Raw genomic sequence first — 18,591 nt, 5'->3', positions numbered from 1 at the left:
CCACACGTGACGGGGCGGAGCTACGAGGACCAGCTCTCCGGCACGAGCGGCCCCATTCACCAGGGAGAAGACCGGACTGCGCAAGCGCATCTAAAAACGCCAGAAGACAGCAAATTTAGACGGATCCATGGCGACGGGGACGCTAGCAACGGAGCAGGTAAGTGAATAACTTCTGTATGGCTCATATTTAATGCACGATGTACATTACAAAGTGCATTAATATGGCCATACAGAAGTGCTTAACCCCACTTGATTTCACGAGACAACCCCTTTAACTAATTTTCACTCATGTTTGTTCTGATCTGTCCTATGATTCCTTATAATTTTCAGTTTAATATACATACACTCTTTGTGAAAAAAATGAATAAATCAAGCACCTAGAAGACGTCGTTTTGCTGCAAAACTCGGCATGCAGCTACATCTCAGGCAGATATGCAAATGATTAGTATTGTGGTGTGATTGGATGAACAGTCTTGCCACCTGAAGCCAACAAAGGGGTTCCACCCTTGGCCTATAAAAAGGCTCTCGGAGGCTCCTTGTGTGTAGTGACCTTGTGTAGAGCTTGTTGAACACTGGATACTGTATGCCTCTAAAAACACAATTAAAGGGATTTTGTTCAGTTAACGGAGTTTGAGAGGGGCGCATCATTGGAATGCAAGAAGCTGGATGGTTGCATCAACAAATCGCCCGCCACCTGGGCCATTCTGACCAGAATGTTAGGAGGTGTTGGCACCAGTGAATACGTGAGGGCATATACAGAAGGCGACCAGGCTCAGGACGCCTTCGACAGACCACCAGTAGACAGGATCGTCCAACAAGCAGCTTCAATTGTTTCATTGCCCAACATTCAGAGACGTGGCACCATCGTTACAGGCTGCTGTGTCTGTCGCAACCATTTCCAGGTGCTTGGCTGAAGGATATTTTGCCTTACGGTGCCCATTACAAATCCTGCTTTTCGCACCCCCGATTGCCTCTGTTTGCTGTGGTGTCGTGTACAACTAAACTGGAATGCTATGGAGTAGAACTGGGTGGTCTTCAGATGTGTTTGTGTATGGAGAACTAGTGAGCACCTCAATCCTGCCTTTGCTGCCCCCAGTCTTAAGGACCATCAAAAAAAACGTCGGTTACCTCTAGTAGTGGTACAAGGGACAATGACAGCTCAGCGATATGTACAGGACATCCTGCAGCCACATGTGTTCCCCTCATGCGGCTTGCAAGAGGCATTTTCCAGCAGGATAATGCTCAGCCGCACACAGCAAGGGGGTAACAGGAATGCCTCCACAACATTGTCACACTTCTGTGGATTGCCAGGCTTATCACCAATAGAACATATATGGGGCCATTTGGTATGCCAACTCCAACAGCCTACAAGTTTCCTTGGTCTAGAGTTACAGCAAATGTGGGCCAAAATGCCGCAGGATACCACATAGAGCCTGTATGCCTCCATGCCGGCCCGTATCGCATCTTGTATCCAAGCTAGAGGCGGTACAACAGGATACTAGAGCCTCCATGCCTGCCCGTATCACATCATGTATCCAAGCTAGAGGCGGTACAACAGGATACTAGAGCCTCCATGCCTGCCCGTATCACATCATGTATCCAAGCTAAAGGCGGTACAACAGGGTACTAGAGCCTCCATGCCTGCCCGTATCACATCATGTATCCAAGCTAGAGGCGGTACAACAGGGTACTAGAGCCTCCATGCCTGCCCGTATCACATCATGTATCCAAGCTAGAGGCGGTACAACATGGTACTAGAGCCTACCTTCAAGGGTTCAGTTTTCCGCAATAAATTCTCCTTTTACTCTGATATTGTAATCACTTACTCATAACAACATTACAATCACACAGAAAGTTTCATTAGATTCTGACAACTCCTTCTAGAGGCTTGAGTGTTTTCTTTTACAATGAGTGTAATTATCTGCATTATACTTACAAATGTAGTGATTCAAGAGGGCAGCACCACATCCCTCAACATGCAGACAGTCAAACTGCTAAACGGAGGAGCACTGCACATGTGCAAGGTACTGACGAACAACCGCTCACACACCTTCCTTATACCAAGGGGGGTAGCTGCTTAGCACTATTCTTGCAAATAGATAAAGCATACCAAGGGTGTCAGGCCATGTAGTATGTGTAGTGCACCAAGCAGGCTTACAACCTATTAGTAACACCATATTTCAGTCCATTGGGCTGTACTGCACCTCATAGATGAACCACACTGGCACTGCACACTGAGCTCCCCCAGCATTGAAAACCACACTGCATGTTACTGATACATACCAATTACCGATAAATATGAGGTATTGGTTAATATTCTGGCCAAAACACACAAACTCACAAGCCCTTGTCAAGGGTCTTCATTACCTTGTGAGTCCCTACACTAACATCAATTTTTTGAGTTACAAGATAACGAGGATTTTTGATGAGGGCTTGTGAGCTTGGGTATTTTGGCCAAAATATTATCCAATACCTTGTACTTATTGGAATTTATTAGGGGTCTCTCTTCCAGCTTCCCTGTAATCCACTGTCTGTCATTAGTTACAGTGCTTTTATAGCAACAAGGACACAGGGACGTTTTCTAAACAATGGGGAAGGAGTTTGCTTCAGAGGGATGCTCCCATGCAGTCAGAGCCTGCAAGCTAGCAGATCTGAAGACACTGTGATAATGATCTGAATAATCCCTGCTTTTACTAGGAGGAAAGTGTCTATGTGTGTGTTTGGATTTATTCACCACTTCACCAGAATGCCTGAATTGTCCTGGGAAAGCTGAAGGGTGGGCATTTAGATACTGCCCCCCCTGCTGTTTACACCAGTAACTATGCTATACACCATGGGAAGTCAGGACAAGGAAGTGCAGGACAGTGAACTACTGGGAGAATGCTGCACACTCCATGCCTGATATTAGATTGCAAACAGTGGGCCAACAGGAAAATAAGGTAAATAACCTGAAAATCAGAACTTACAAACATAAAACAGGGTGCAAACAGCAGCAAATAAGAGGGTAAGGAGAACCTAGTATATTTTAGAAAACGTGTTGAAAACTCAGGTACGCTTAAAGGGGCAACGCCAGGGGTGTAACTATAGAGGGTGCAGGGGATGCGGTTGCACCCAGGCCCAGGAGCCTTAGGGGGCCCATAAGGTCTCTCTTCTCCATATAGGGAGCCCAGTACTATGAATAAAGCATTATAGTTGGGGGCCCTGTTACAGGTTTTGCATTGGGGCCCAGAAGCTTCAAGTTATGTCTCTGTGCAGCATGGTTTAGGTATGGGTACTGGTACAGAAACAGATAGAGGGGGGGGGGCAGCTCACGTTTTGCATCAGGGCCCCTGAGCCTTTAGTTACGCCCCTGGGCAACGCGCATCCTTTAATTCAGTTCTCCACCAATTCCAGAGCAAATCTGGTCATATCATCATATACCTTCACCCTCAGGAAGGTGCTTAAGCTTTTGGTCTCTTTGTCCAGCTGAAGGTGCTTTTTGCTGGTTTTGAGTCCATGGTTTTTGACTATAGCTATACCTTAACTACTCTCTCTGCATTCGCTACTCTTGACCTTGGCTTGTTTTATTGACCATTCCATCTGCTCCAACTTCCATCCTGTTTGTATCATTTTGAACCTGGTCTGCTCTGGACTGTCTCTCATTTTGAAGTTACATTGCCTCCTCCATCCCAGACCGACCTGACTATGACTCTATTCACATACTCAGGTATCATACTTTGGTCTCTTATAGCATCAGCTGCCACATAACTGGGACCACTACCACTGTAATGGTCTGGGAACCCTGCAAAGAAGCCTAGATCCCAACTGGTGGGGTGAAAGGGTGAAAACCCGGAATTCCTCAGACGTCGCCTCTAGTTTTGACCCAACGTCAAACCAATGTATGTCACAGTAAGTCTACATCTGCTGGTTCTGACATCTACCAAATGAAAAGGAACTCTTCAAACCACTTGTACTCTATGAGATCAACAATTACCAAATACAAGTTTATATTTTGCATTCATATGTCACTTGTACTTCAGTTTATGACTTATTATTATTATTTTCATACTATAGAAAACTGCTGCCACTTATTTGGGACCGTGACATCTCTATATAATTAGCACCAACATAATCCGAGTACAGAGCGATGAATCGTGGTCAAGCTCTGAGAGGTCCCTATATAATTAATCGTTCAAGGAAGATGAGATATTTTCAGCATGGATAAAGCATATTCACAAAAATGATAAGCTTGCAGCTTGAATGTCGTATTCCACTGTACCTCAGCAGAAACATCTTAAAAAAGACTGCAAAGCTTCTCCCGGCCCCTCTTTATTCTCTTTAGTGCTGATGGTAAGAAAAAGCAAAATAGCTAAATCTTATTTATGGTGTTTATGCAAGCATTTTACTCAGTTGTTTGCTATTCCCTTAGTCTCCTATTTTTCATACCCCCCTTTGCTCTCTTCCGACCCTCCCTCTGCCATCCCGTTGGTCTTATCGCTTCTTTCACTCCCCTGCTGGCTATTACCAGGGACTTGAGAAAGTCTAAGACTGAATAATCCCCTTAGTGTCAAGTTTTCCAGACTGAGAAATGAATCTGCCCAAATGCACTATCTGTGCTGAGATGGCTGTTGCAAGGAATAAAAAAACACAGATAAAAAGCTATTTCTTCAGGGTTGAAAGAGGGAGTCACTGGGTGTGTGAGGTTAAGGTGACTTGGCACGGGAGGTAAATACCATTTTTATATTCCATGTTTTCTAGTGACAATCAACCATTTACATGATTCCAGAAAAAAATAATTAAATACATTGGAATATTCATTATCGCTTAAAAGAACATAGAAAGCTATAGTAGAAAGCTTCTAAATAAATGATAGACTTATGAAGCCAACTATACGTATTCCATATGGATGGAAATGCTTCTCATGGCTTTTTAGAATTGGAGAGATGTGAGAGAGTAGTGACCTTGGGACTTTTCTGGACTTCCTGTTACTACCGGATTTCCTCTCTAGTCGTGGGAAATGTAGTAACTAGTGCCAGGGTGCTGCTGCCAAGGCAAATTAGACTATATGATACATACAAGGAGGAATAGATGCATGCGACAATAACATAGTTCAACTTTATCGGACCACATATGAATATTGTGTACAGTTTTGGACACCAATGCACAGGAAAAAGAAAAGAATTCAAGTGATGCAGCTGGTGTCACAATAGGAAATGACTAGGAACAAATGTTCCATAGTTGGTCAAAATATATAAATATCTATAGATCGCATGGTGTTATTATTAAAGATTATTGTTAAACTCAAATCAAACAAATGTGATCCATAAATCCAAGTGGATGGGGCATCCCTCTAGAGCAGTGGTGGCGAACCTATGGCACGGGTGCCAAAGGCGGCACGCAGAGCCCTTCCTGCTGGCATGCGCCGCCTTCAGCTGCTCACCACTTTAGTGAATACTGGCAGGGGCCACGGCTCCCCTGCCAGTATTCACTCAGCAGCACTGATCCCGGTGCACACTGTGATGTCAGTGCACACCTGGGATCCTCCTCCCCCTTCCCCCCTCCCCTGACGTCTCCTACCTAATTCCGCAAGAGCAGGGGAGGAGGCATCCGGCAGCACACACTGACGTCACAATGTGCACCCGGGATCAGCGCCAGCAGCAGTGCTGAGCAGAGGAGAAGTGGGTAAGTATATGGGTTTCAGGGGGTCACTATTACTACTGGGGGTCGCTTTGGGATGTCACTATTACTAGTGGGGCCACTATGGGATGTCACTATTGCTGCTGTGGGATGTCACTATTACTGCTGGGGCCGCTGTGGGATGCCATTATTATCACTGGGGCTGCTCTAGGGGATTACCGTTACAGCTGGGGCTGCTCTAGGGAGTCACCATTACAGCTAGGTCCGCTGTGGGGTGTCACTATTACAGCTGGGATATGTTTACACATGGTGGAAATACTGCAGAATGTCCTCAGTGGAAATTTTCGTGGCAAACTCTGCAGCATTTCCGCATCTAAAAAGCAGTAAAAATCTGCACCCTGTCTATATTGAAACAGCCCTGTCCTTTTTAGAACTACTGGGGTAAAATCATACGTCGTGATAAGCTCCGCCCCCTGACACGTTGGCACTTTGCGATAAATAAGTAGGTTTGGGCTGCAGTTTGGGCACTCAGTCTCTAAAAGGTTCGCCATCACTGCTCTAGAGAGTTAACTGGTTACCATGGTAATGGGCAGAGATGCGGCAAAATCTGCGACAAATTGATCATGTTTGACAATTGTGCCCCATATTTCTGCAACACAGGGAAAAGCAATTGGTCCGTCAGGTGCTGTGGAGGAGAGCCAATAGGAATCTGGGGTATGGGGTCCTGTACTGAGGCAAAGCGTGGTGGTCCTGAGTTGAAGGAAGGAGAGTGTTAGCCTGTATGGGAGAGTGCAAACACCTAACTGCATGCTACAAGCTGCTTCTAAGATACTGAGAAACTTGAGCTGTAAAGCCATTGCAGTGAGACTTCTTATAGACATGTCACAAACTACAGTAATGCTGCCATTCACTATATACAGCGAGAGAGGGAGAGTTCAGAACTGCTCCAGGGAGCCAATGGATCAAGTTGCACCAGAAGGACATTGTGGAATTTACCTTCAGTGAGTCGTAAGTGAGGCCAGCCTCATTTAAAGCTGAACAGTGTGCACTCTGCTAGTGACTTTTACCGAACAAGCCTGAGACAATCTTCTTGTACACATGTGAACACATATTCCAAAAAGTCACTTGAAATTTTCATATATGCTTTAAAGGGGTTGTCCCGCGATAGCAAGTGGGGTTATACACTTCTGTACGGCCATATTAATGCACTTTGTAATATACATCATGCATCAAATATGAGCCATACAGAAGTTATTCACTTACCTGCTCCGTTGCTGGCGTCCCCGTCGCCATGGTGCCGTCTAGTTTCAGCGTCTAATCGCCGGATTAGACGCGCTTGCGCAGATGGGTCTTTTACCTTCGGCTCCCTCCGGCAGCAGCTGCATTCTGGCTCCGCCCCCTTGCACGCGTCATCGCGTAGCTCCGCCCCATCACACGTGCCGATTCCAGCCTCCTGATTGGCTGGAATCGGCACATGTGACGGGGGCGGAGCTACGCGGTGACACGTGCAAGGGGGCGGAGCCAGAACGCCGCTGTTGCTGGACTGAGCTTGCTGGACTGAGCTTGTTACAGTCACAGTCCTGGGTATAAATAGATGATAGGAGAGATCTCTGTATTGTCCCCTGATATATTTATACATAGTTATTAGGTCGCCCCTCAGGTGTCTTTTTTTCTAAAGTAAACAACCTCAATTTTGAAAGCCTCTCTGGGTATTATAGTCCGCTCATTCTATTTATTACTTTAGTTGCCCGCTTAGTTGTATGTTTTGATACAGCTTAGAATTCATTGTTTCCTCAATGATCACAAGACATCCAGGTCCTGAGGCAACAAAGCAGAAACAAACCATAATGTTCCCTCTATCACTATGCCAGGACAGGCAGCAAACAGAAGAATCATGATTGGAATGCGGACAGTAGAAACCAGGAATGCAGAGTAGGACACACACAGGCCAAAAACCAGTAGATCAGACAAGAACACTCTAGCACGCTAGCACGCTGGCCCTTTAAGAGGCATACCTGGCATGGATGTGCAAACCCTTTCAGCAGAATGCAGGGGAAAAGGACACACTGTCTTCTGTCGGTGACACAAGCCACACGGCTTTAGTCATGGCTGATGACAGGAGGAGATAAGATACATCATCTGCCATGTCTGATGGTCATAACTGTTACCCCTTTTATGCCACCCTCTTCTTAGGGCCAGACTGCTGATGAAACTTCTTTAATAGAGCTGGGGCATTAGTATTTTCAGCTCGCTTTCAAGATCTTCCTTCTGGACCACAGTCCTTACAATGCACAAAATAAAAGTTTTCCTTTCACCTCTTTAGCACCTAAAATTCCTTTAACTTCAAATTTCTCTTCTGGAATTGTATGTGCAGGAGTCAAAACTGAAGTTTAGAATCAGAGATCTGAGAACTTAGATGTGGAAGGAAGTGAGAATTTGCCAAGACAGAGACAGATGTAGTTTATAAGCCAAATAATTTAGTTACTTCAAGACTTGAAATAGACCCAGATTTCTGTACTCAGATTTGAATGAGGACATTCTCAAGCAGATGTTCTTAGAGGACAGCTGTACATGGTCTCTAGGAGAGAAGCTATTGAGATGTAAGTGCCACCATTCACTACCTTTATTACTACCTATATAGTAATGCCCATGGGGACAGCCTCATTGAGTGTTCATAATGCCAGTATTGCTCTAGTGCTTGTGGTAATGTGTAGTGGCCCTAAATGGTCCTCCATAATTGCCACACAATCAATATCCTGTCACACTTTGCTATGTGCTTCCAGGAGACATAGAAATTGCCGTACATTGGAGAAATCCTGTTTCCCTTTTCATTTCAAGCTTAAAGCTTGACAACAGCTGACTGCTTATTGGCTGTATGTCATGCCATTACTGATTGGTGGAAGGGGGGTGGTGAGAGTTTAGAGCGGGAAACTCCAGTATGAGCCAGTATGCTGCAGGGGAGGTGTAGAGAAGAAAGTGTGGGAAGAAGACAGGAAGTGAAGGGGAGTCAGTAGTCACTCTGCATAGAGAGCTATCGGAGGAGGTCGTACAGGAGGAGTTCAGCAGAGTGAGCAGCTACAGCGCACTATTCCGCAGAGAAGCCAGGATTCACCAGCTCCCTAGTCTACTAGCAGTGAGAAGAAGAGAAGCTGGGATCCCTTCCACTAAAACAGTGAGTTACATACAACCCGGTAAATTAAAGCCAGGGGTAGAAAAGAGGCCCATCTTAAATTCAACTCCAATAACTGCATAATCAACTTCCAGTAAGTCCAACAGATAACTAGGCCTGTGGGAATTTCTACTGTGTAACCTCTAGATACCAATAAAGAGTGTTGAAGAGAAAACTGTGTCTCATCCAAATTCAACTGTATCACAAAGTGTTGTACTGCTGCATAACCATTTGCTCTGCCAAGCTTCTACAAGACTCCCATTGTTTTGTTGTACTGCAAAATTCAAGCTTAAGTAAATCTATGCACTTCCAGTTTACTAAATCAAAAGCTACTAGGACTTTAGTCAAATTATTTCCGCCATTGACCCTTGAAGTCCTGGATGAAGTGCTGGCATCACTTGACAAACGACCAATCATCATAAGAGTATGTATGTATATATATATATATATATATTTTTTTTTTTTGTGCCACTGTGCGTCGACTGAGTAGGGAACCTTTGCCGCCATTGTCAAGAGAGATTGCAGAGCCACCCATGACATCCATCTTGTAATCCCCGTGGTCTCCCCCACTTTGGCGCATCTTGTCACGAACATCTGTGCCGTATACACGTGGTTGAGTTAACACAAACCTTGCTAGCAATCACCTCAAAAATTCAAAAGACTGTTCGAAAATGTCTGATAATTAAGATAATCCTTCTGGCAGCCAACAACAGTTGCTAATGCTCCTGTAGTTGCCCCAGACCCCACTCTTGTTGGCGTGCCAGTTGCTGTAGCACCTGCAGATGTTGCATCGGTAGTCCCTAGTGCATCTGGAACTACCGATGCAGCACCCTTAGCTATGCCGTATTTTTTAAGAGCTTCATGGCTGCCCAAATATAGAGGGGAGAGAGAGAGTTTAGGGGAAAGATGGGAGCTGTATTTAGATTATACCCGTTAGTGGCTGAGCAGAAAGTTGAAATACTAATGGGACAGTTGAAAGGAGCTGCTGCCAGAGAGATTAAAACATGGCTGCGCTAACATAACAAAACAGAGGACATATTTGAGTGCCTACAAGCCATATTTGATATGCATACAATGTCTGAAATAAAGAAGCGTTTTTTTAATGAGACAGAATGTAGGTGAAACGTTGAGAGAGTATGCATTTTCCCTACGGAAAAGGCGGATATAAAGGCTGTGGTGCATGCTGATCCTAAAGAGTAGACTCTGACCAGGCTCAGGGAACAGTTCATTGAGGACTCGTTGACGGAAACCCTCCGGAGCCAACTTAGAATGTTGTCTGTACAGCACCCGGTTTAAAGAGTTGGCCAATAAAATTCTGCGTATGGAGCCCCAGGCTGCTAAGGGGAAGAGGTCTAAGCACTAGATGACTCTGATTGGGGATGATAAGCTGCCTCGCCCTCGTAAGCATGACGTATACCGTCAGGCTGAACAGTCCAGCGATGCTACTAGTGAGCCTCTGTTAGAGATGCAGCGGCAAATGGGGCAGTTAGCTTACAGTATTGCAGCTCTTTGTAAGAAAATAAGTGAGCTGGAGAGCCTGAATGCAACGCCCAGGTCACCAGTCCCCAAGTGCAGGCTACCGCCTAGACCGCCTCGGCCAACCGGAAGTTGCCGGCATACACCGCGGCCGTTTTGTGATCATTGCTGTGAATTTGGACATGAAATTAATTATGTTATACTTTAAACAGGCGACCACTGGGAGGAAGGACCGTACCCCAGGAGGACAAACAATAGGTCCACAAACACCAAAATGAATTTCTAAATACGTAGACCCCCGTCCAGAAGTAACTTTATATGTGGACAGTATCCCGTTACCCGCGTTGCTTGATACTGGATTGCAGGTAACCACCATTAGAAATTCGATTTTGAGAAGTACTGGTAAACTGAAGTTCTAAGCTGCCCACCAAAACATCTAATAAATGTAGTGGCGAGCAATGGTTTACTGGTCCCGATAGTTGGATACTGGGAACCCACAGTTATAGCTGGTAAAGCCAAACTGCACAATCAAGGTATTCTGGTAGTAGACGTGCCAGACAAAAACGCACCCATTATAATGCTGGGTATGAACATCCTCTGTAATTGCCATGCTGAAATGCTGGAGGCTTTGCAGAGTAATATACCCACAGGCTCAGCGGGCTGTGCTGAAGACCACCATTAAGGCACTCACGGCGCAACAGAGGTTCACCAACCTGCAGGGTCATGTAGGTAGAACTCGAGTAAAAGACCTCTGACCGGTCATGGTCCTGCCAGAGTCTGAGTTCATTCTGTGGTGGCAAACACAGTCTGGTCTTTACAGTCATGAGTATGAGGCATTAGTAGAGATCAAACCCATAGACGGTCACCCATTCTTGATGGCTACCCGGAGTCTAGCCAAAGTTAAGGATGAGAGAGTCCCGAACCTCCTGATCAACATCGGTAATTTCCCCATTCAGTTGAAGAAATGCACTGCTGTGGCCCAAGTGTCATTGCTCTTGCCTGATGATGTACTAGACAGAAAGACAGATAGTGTCCGACAGGGAGCACAGTCTATCCAGTCAGAGTCCAGTAGTCTACCATCCTGGCTGAATGATCTCCATATAGGGGATGATCAAACTTCTGTTACCCAAATTCAAAGGGTCAGAAATGTAGCAATAGAGAAACAAGCTGCATTGACTTTAGCAAAGTAAAAGGCATATCCCATTCCATTCCGACTAATGGCCCTGCTCCTATAAAAGACAGGTACAGACCTTTTCTCCCTTCATCTTATCAGCAGGTGAAAACCATGATCCAAGAAATGAAGGACAGTCAAATAATTATAGACAGCTATAGTCCCTGGGCTGCCCCAATCGCATTAGTAAAGAAAAAAGATGGAGGCATCTGCTTCTACGTAGATTACCACAAATTAAATAACATAACCCATAAAGATGCCTATCCACTACCACGTATTGAAGAATCCTCCTACTGCCTTGGGTACTGCCGCCTACTTCTCCAATCTAGACTTGACCAGCGGTTATTGGCAGGTGCCCATGAATAAACAAGATAGAAAAAAGATTGCTTTCACCACTCCCATGAGGTTATTTGAATTTAATTGCATGCTCTTCGGTCTTTGCAACACCCCAGTAACCTTCCAACTACTAATGGAGAGATACTGAGGCCACAGAAACTTTGAATCGGTCCTCTTGTACCTTGAAGATATCATTGTTTATTCAAAAAGTTATAGGGACCATCTCTAGCACCTTAGAGAAATGTTCCAAATCCTTGTAAACCATGGCCTAAAAATTAAGCCCTCTAAGTGCCATTTACTCATGACTAGATACGCTATTTCATGCACATTGTTAGTGCTGAGGGAGTGTATGCCCACCCTCACAAAGCTGATGCCGTCCGAAAGTGGCCTACACCTAAAATGCTCAAAGATGTCAGAAGCTTTCTAGGCTTTGTAGGTTACTATCGCAGGTTCATACCTAAATTTGTCCAAATAGCAGCTCTTTTCAAGAAGTTCTGAGGGGACACTCAAAGGAGATCCACAAAAGACCTTTGCCCATAAATTGGGGAAATAGAGCAGGAACAGGCATTTCAAACCCTTAACGAAACATTAACTACCCCTCCTATTCTTGCGCATCCAGATTATGCTCTTCCTTTCAATTTTATATACTGATGCTAGCTTTAGGATTAGGTGCAGTGCTTAGTCAAATACAAGAAGGCAAAGAAAGAGTAGTTGCAGTAGGTGCACCTCTCCGCCCTTTGCAGCTCAGTACAGCCAAGGGTGGCTGTATTTTCAAGCAGGGGGGGAACTGTAGTGGCCCAGAAGGTCCTCCAGAATAGCCACACAATCAACAGTCCTGTCACACTCTGCTATGTGCTTTCAGAAGACATAGAAAGTGCCGTACGTTGGAGAAACCCTGTTTCCCTTTTCATTTCAAGCTTAAAGCTTGGCAACAGCTGGCTGTTTATTGGCTGTATGCCATGCCATTACTGATAAGTAGAGGGGGATGGTGAGAGTTCAGAGTGGGAAACTCCAGTATGAGCCAGTATGCTGCGGGGAAGGTGTAGAGGAGAAAGTGCGGGAAGAAGACAGGAAGTGAAGTGGAGTCAGTAGTCAGTCTGTGTAGAAAGTCATTAGAGGAGGTCATACAGGAGGAGTTCAGCAGAGTAAGCAGCTACAACAGACTATTCCAAAGGTAAGCCAGGATTCACCAGCTAGCAGTGAGAAGAAGAGAAGCTGGGACCCCTTCCACTAAAACAGTGAGTTACATTCACCCCAGTGAAATCAAAGCCAGGGGTAGTAAAGAGGCCCATCTAATAGGACAAACAAATACAGGACACTTTGTGAGACAAACTTTTTAACTTTGCTAGTTTTTACGCTGCTTCTTCTCCGGCAGCGCTATAATTCTGCAGTATGTCGTTCTGTAGCCTTAATTGAAAGAAAAAAAATCATGTTATATCTGTTTTATAGAGGAATGTCAATTAACCTTATTGATTACCAGTACTATTCCGCATACCTGCTTCCTAAGGCCGCTGCGTGTATTGACCGGCCACCAGTTTTCTTCTTCCTTCTGAATTGATAAGACGCCTACTCATTATTATTAGTACAGCCTACCAAATGGCTGAACCTATAGGAATACAAAGAGGACATTTATTTAGCGAGATGCTGGCGAAGCAGAATGAAATATGAATACAATACATAAGTAATACCGATAGAGCGAACTCCGTATCTGTCTATAAACCCCCCAAATACTGAGCATGCTTCACTGCAATAATTCTCAAGTGAAAAGTAAGCTTCATTCCCTGAAAAATCACAGATAGTTTTCTCATCCCTTCCAAACCCCTCCCTGTACGAAAATAAAGCATTTGTCCTATTATCTAGGGAGACCATATCGCATTTAAATCTGCCAACTGCAGGTCGCATCCCTTCTCCCCTCTGCTGAATTACTTTGCTGGGGCACAATGGTTTCTTACTTTGTCATTTAAACTGCATAAAGAGGCAGAAATTGATTTTTATTGCGGATCTTTATTTCTAATAAAACTCGGAGGGCCTCTTTTCTTCCCTTCTTCAATGGCCCTTGAATGCTTTCAATCTGCAGTTCTCTGTTTCATAGGCAGAAATAAAATCAAATGAAATAGATTTTCAAAAAGGGAAAAAAAAAACTCTCTCTCCGAGCGGTGGGAGGGGTGGGATGGAGTGCAAAAGTACAGCCGAAGATGACTTCCTCTCTATAGAAACATATACATCATATAGGTGTGCATGGCAATGGCGTTCCTGAAATTATCATACCTTGAATAGAATTTTAAGAGGCGACATGAACTATAAACCAATGCAGAGTGATTTAAAAAAGATTCGAGCACATAAATAGCTTGGCGTTTTGGCTTACAAAATCCTTAACACATATTCATTCATTTTGGCTGTAGATGCCAAAGCCACCTCCCTTTTGATTTACGTCTACTTTTTTGAATTGTCTAACAATAGGATTTTCAACACCAAAATCACAGTGACCATTTTTGGAAATGGAACTCAAATACTATTTATTTCCCCTTTCCAGTTATCCCCTATTTTTGCTTGGTTGTCATACTTGATAGTTTGGGTTCTTTCTGAAAATATACATAGAATCTATTGATCTTTATTAGAGATGAGCGAGTATACTCACTAAAGGCAATTGCTCGAGCAAGCATTGCCCTTAGCAAGTACCTGCCCGCTCGAGACGAAAGGTTCGGGTGCCGGCGCGGGGGTGCGGTGAGTAGCGGCAGTCAGCAGGAGGGAGCGGGGAGGGGGAGAGGGAGAGAGAGATCTCCCCTCCGTTCCGCCCCGCTCTCCCCCGCAGCTCCATGCCCGCCGCCGGCACCTGAACCTTTTGTCTCGAGCGGGCAGGTACTCGCTAAGGGCAATGCTCGCTCGAGCAATTGCCTTTAGCGAGTATACTCGCTCATCTCTAATCTTTATTCGTTTAGTCGGGGGGCCGACTCTCGGACACTCTCCATCCAGTTTTGTTTTGTACGGCATCTTTTAGTTCGCTCATTTGCATGTTAGTGTCGGCTTTGATAGCATCAAGCCAACGCGTTCTTTGGCACCAGGTCTTCTTTTACCGCTGACCACTCCAAGCATTAGTGAGGTTTCCAATGAACTGGCTCACATTATGTGGCTGATGTTTGAGGGTCTCTGTTTCACAATTTTTCCCTCCAATGAAAACTTTAGTTTGATACATTGAATAGCCACATTATTACAGACACCCATCTAGTAGTGTGTTAGACTCCTTTGACCTTATAGACAGCCACAAATTAGGTGGAAGTACTGACCTGTTCTGAAGAGCTGACATAACAAAAGAGAAGATGAGGGGGTGTAGGCACGGTATGACAAGAGACCCAGGATAGTAGGCAAAATTTATTACGCGTTTCGGTACCGGAATGGCGTCTTCTTCAGACTAATTACAAAACAGCTTCACTAAATGCAGCAAGTGATGTTATCTGGTCACATGATCCCTGACGGTGACCAAGTAATGAAAATCAAACAATAAATGCTTGCTTACCGACAGTGACCAAAGCGCGTCACCAGAATAAATTTTGCCTACTATCCTGATCTTACCTGTCACAGCACGCCTATACCCTCTCATCTTCTCTCGTACTATATTGTTTTAGGCCCTTTTGCCCACTGAAGTCTTGACTTTCTGTTTCTCTTAGAAAGCCTCAGAATGCAAATTAGTTGTCTGCTGTTATAGCCCATCCATACTAAGGAGTGACAACTTGTATATTTAGATACATTAGCTGGAGCACCAGTGTTGTATTTAGCTGCAAACTACTTTTTTTGTGCACCGCCTAAACGATTTTTGAATCCCTCTCTGACCCCTTTTATTTCTGACTTCTTCACACCCAGAAGATCCCTTTTCGCCGGATGTTTTTCCTCAACCAGACGATTCTTGGTATACTCTTGAACACCACTGCACACTTGAAAATGTTCTCACTTGATTGTATGCTGCACTCCTGGGTCACTTGTTTAATTCCATATAGCGAAGCTCCAATCATGAAAGAGCAACTCTAAAGGTGTCTCTAAGAAAGTGGCTGTTCAGTATAATAAAATACTAGACAAGTGGAAACTAAATGAAAAGATAATACAATTTCTTAATCACCCATGAAAAAGTAAATGCCCCCAGTTACTCAATCAACCAATTGGCCGGTTAATTAAAATGTTAATGTTAAAACGATAATGAGAGGAATTTCTTAATTGGTTATCTTTGCTCAGGCTTCTGGTCTTGTGAAATTCCACATTATGTTACAGTTCTGTGTTGGAAACAATTGTTGGACTATAAGATTTTCTGGATTGTTCAATGCCGGTTTAAAAGAATTTTAATGTATATAATATTTCTAACAAAGGTTCTAAAAGTGCGCTCTGTCATGGTGAAAAAAACACAAAGTAGATGGCAAAGTGTATAAGGGCATATATAAGGGTGATATATTCTGCGCTTGTCTTGAACCCTAGTTGTTGACTTGTCGTCATTACAAGGAATGCATCAAAGGCTCTATGTCACTTCTAATGTGTAGAAAATGTTGGTGCATGCCATATTTGCACTAAAATCTGTGTCTTTATAGGGGCCTTTTACACGGGCCAGTGAATAATGCTTTATTCATAGCGCTGGGCACCCTTTATGGAGAACAGAGGCCTTATGGGCCCTCTAAGGCTCCTGGGTGCGGGTGCAACCGCATCCCCTATAGTTACGCCCCTGTCAACGATCAGTATAAATTCATGCTCCATGCACTACTGAAAAGTGGCCAGGGCTGCTGTCTGGGAAGGGAGGCAAGCTAGGCAATTGCCCAGGGCTCCATCCCCAAGGGGGCACTCAGGCAGTCCGAAGCACCAGACTTGCCACCTGTCCAAGTGCACATAGCTAAGTCGCTGCAACCTGCCAGCCTGAAGGGCTCCCCTTAGCTAACATCCTATATGTAATTTGTACCGTTCCCCTGCTCCTGTGACTTAATAGAAGTCCTGGCCACACGGAAGCAGAAGCTACAAGAGACCAGCAGGGAGCTCCACCTATATGTGTTTGCATGGGTGTTTGTACATGCAAAATCTGCGCAGACTAAACACAAAGAATAGAAGCAATTGATTTCAATGGGTTCAATCTCATGAGCGCATTTTGCGCACGCGTAAAAAGTAGGACTTGCTCTATTTTCCTGGCTTTTGCACAGCAAAGGCCCCTACAGAAGTCTATGGGAGGTGTGCAAATACACAAGAGGATGCATGAAACACTGCGCAAAATGCAGGGAAAAGAACACATCTGGACCTCTTTAGGGTAATTCCCTTTAATACATGGAAAGAGTGTGTTGCACATGTGTGTGAACTGACCCTAAGTGCGCAAAAACTACAGTACTATGCGTAGACACGCGAGCAAATCTACCTGCATATGTTCATATAAGGGCTCGTTCGCATCAGTGTTATTGATTCAGTTTGGAACATCCAGTGTTGATTTCCTCTAAAAAACTGGACAAAATAGTGCTGCACTGTTACATCTTCTTAATTCTGGACTGCTGGCCAGAAATCGATGGGATGCATTTGGTGGTGTTTGGTTACGACATACATGCATCTTGGGCAGGAAAATGGAACTTCTGAATGCTGATGTGAATGACCCTGGATGCTTGTATGTATGTGAGTATATGCACAATAGATGGGTAGATTAAAAAAATTGCTGAAAACATGCAAAGTATTTTTACAAAAAATATTGTCTTCTTTGATCATAGACACTTGGGTTACTTCCTGAAAAGCATATTTTAGCTGTGTATTTGGTCCACGTTTTGCAGACTGCAATACGAAGCTAATGTAAAACTATATATCTATTAACACAGCCGTATTCTTCATAACCATTTTTAAATAACGCAGCCTGACCTATTTTTTTGTGATTGTGCCTCCATATTGCTAATCAAAGTACTAACGACCACTTGTCCGTGAGTCTGTGAGTGAGTGCGTTATATACTCCACCCCTGATCACATGACAGTGATGTCATCGCAGTTCCTAAAGCATAAATAAAATATACAGAGCCTGACAGCAGCCATGTGCTGACAGGACCTGTGATAATGTCACCATCATGTGATCAGTCACCGGGGCTCTGACCTCCACCCCTGATCACATGACGGTGACATCATCACAGATCCTGAACCAGCAGAGGCTGCTAAACAATGTATGTATCAGAACCGTGTGTGCTATGTGTGCAGCACAAGTAGCAGAGCCATGTGTGCTGTCACGCACATTTACATTAAAATAAAGTACAGGAATGGGTTTGCCATTTTGTTTCAGACGTTTTGATATATAATTTGTATCATCTCAGATTACAGGGCAAATATGGCGGCGGTTTATGTTGACATCAGCAGTGCGTTGGTTTCTTTTTTTTGTATATATTTTTATTTTATTCTGTACTTGTTTTTGTAAAAAATTTTTAGCAATTATATCCCCCATAACGTCCTCTGGGGAAAATTCACACTGTATCTTTTTTTCTCAATTTCCCACTTTTCCACAGAAACTGGAGCATTCATAGGACTCCCAGTTACAGGGGAAATCACCCTAGTATGACCGTAGTGACTGTCAGAAATGGGCTGAGATCTGTTAAGACCCTGCAGCTCTGACATGGTGGTGGTCGCTGGCGATCATGTGATCACCGGGTCCCATGCAGGAAATGGCACTGCTGTTTCCTGCACTCTCTACATAGTGTGCACTGAGTAGTATGTAGCTTGTAAAGGAGAAGGCAGAAGTGATTAAAAACCGCTTCTGTCTTCTCCTTCAGGTCCTCAGCTGAGTCGGACAGCCAAGAACCCAACCTGCTCCTGCTAGATTGCAGGAGCTCTAATATTT

The sequence above is a fragment of the Eleutherodactylus coqui genome, chromosome 1, assembly GCF_035609145.1.
Source record: "Eleutherodactylus coqui strain aEleCoq1 chromosome 1, aEleCoq1.hap1, whole genome shotgun sequence".
NCBI classification, from domain to species: Eukaryota; Metazoa; Chordata; class Amphibia; order Anura; family Eleutherodactylidae; genus Eleutherodactylus; species Eleutherodactylus coqui.
Note: the sequence above shows the minus strand (reverse complement) of the source record.